We start from the raw sequence: 2,150 nt of genomic DNA, 5'->3' as shown, positions 1-2,150 counted from the left end.
TTGATTGATAAAGTCCAGTTTTTAGATATGCCACTTTAATCTCACCCCACATATTAGAAGGAAATTCTAGTATTTGCTTTCTTTTCCCCGGTTCCTGTTCAATGCTAATATTTGAGGATAAATTATGTTCAACTTCTGGAGGAAATGAAGGTAGATCTTCAGTTAGTCCATCAAAAGTTGAACTTTCAGTAGGTCGATCAACCCTTTAGAAGAACGAAAACAAGTTCTTATTCTTCTCAGACCTTCCATTTTCAATTCTTAAAATTGCAAAAAAAAAAAAAAAAGGGGGTAAAAAGAGAAAAAATCAATCATCAGTGATTATTCTAGCGACAATCCAAAAATAATTCACTAAATTGACAAGGTAACAACAACAATCATTAAACCAACACGAAGACGACAATAACAATCATTAAGCCGACAAGGCAACAACTAGTTATTAAGTCGACAATGCAACATTTCAACAATAGTTAATTAACTAATTCAATATTTTGCAAGCGAGAGCACAAGTGGAGAGACGAGGGCATTTACTTACAATGGAGTATATTAAGCTTTTGCAATTTGCTTTTCCTATATGTCCGTTGGACCGAGATTGCATCTGTACCTTGATAATGATAAATTTATTGCATTTTTGAAATTGAAGAATAATTCAATTAAGCATGTTGACAATCGAATTCTCAAAACAGAAATTTTAAAAATGCTTAAAATAGAAAGTTTCAAAAACAAAAAATTATCAAGGCGGCCATTTCAATTTTCAACAAATTATAAATAATAAAAAAAAGAAAAGAAAAGAAAACTCCGATTTTTTAAAAACTCATACTCAATAATCAATATTAAAGACAAATATATATAAAAAATTGTCCAAGTTATAAAATCTAAGTTACTACCGAGTCGTACAAGCATATTTTTTTTTATATATATATATTTTTTATTTACTTTACAGTTAATGCAATTGGTTCTTTTTTGTATTTTGTGAAAATCATTCAAGATGACAAGACATATTTATTTGTGATTTAAACCACAGTTTTTTTAATTTGTGACTTTATTAAGAATCCCCATACGAGTTATAAAAGGCTCTTCGCCTCTTCTTCACCCGATCGAATCACCTCCCATTTCCTATACAACTATACAAGCCATTCAGAGAGAGAGAGAAAATGGAGAAGGACCAGATTCATAGAAGGTATTCAGGCTGAGCAATCTCTATAAGACGGTTTTCCATTTTCCTCTACGGCTTTGCGGCACCAACTACAGTTCAAAATCCATTGTCTTGTCCCAGCAAAATACACTTTCAAGAAATGAAATCTTTGATTTGGGTAATGGGTTCCTTAATTTTATAGAAATTTTGGATTGAAAATTTGAAAAATAGGTTGGAGTCTTTGAGAATGGAAAGACCGAGAGAGAGGAATCGCCATTTCCGTTTGATTTTGATTTCTAACTTGTGTGGACCTATTGGTTGTCAAAAGAAGGATTCATATTGGATTAGAATTAGGTTTGGTTTGGGTTTGGTCTTAGGTTTAAATGGATAATAAAATTTATGCTTTGATTGGGCCAAAAAAATAAAATTGGGCCATTTGCTCATTTTGTTGCAACTAGGTTTACACCACACGGGCTGATTTTCAATTTTACATGGGCTGAACCAAAAATAAATAAATAAATGTGAAAATTACAAAAATCCAGGCATTTAAAGATCTCAATGCAAAAATCAGGTAGGAAGGTTTTTTATTCAGAATTCAGATATTAATTTAAATAATAATATTAATACTAAATATTTCATCCCCAATTCATCCCTAAAATTCAATTTTAGGGCATCTTCTCTCCTCACTCTCTCTAGTTAACCCACATATCCTATGCCGCCGTCCATTGCTGGAGACCAAGCCCACAGTCGAAGACCATCGTCGAACTCACATCGACGATCGTTGTTGGAGACCACACCATACCATCGCCTACTGCTCACTCAGGCCGAAGTGCAGCAGCTGAGTCTTACGGCCATTGGAAATTTCACCGGTGATTCATGGCATTTGCCTGGGGTTTGAGAGCCAATTCTTCTCTGCTCACTACGATGACGATGCAATTGCAAGAGTACTTCTTCTCTGCTCAATTTTTGCTGGTCGACGTTGCTGCGAATGGCAGTGTCGCGATGGTATGGTGTTGTG

This window comes from Olea europaea, chromosome 16 (genome assembly GCF_002742605.1).
Source record: "Olea europaea var. sylvestris chromosome 16, O_europaea_v1, whole genome shotgun sequence".
In the NCBI taxonomy this organism is placed as follows: domain Eukaryota; kingdom Viridiplantae; phylum Streptophyta; class Magnoliopsida; order Lamiales; family Oleaceae; genus Olea; species Olea europaea.
Note: the sequence above shows the minus strand (reverse complement) of the source record.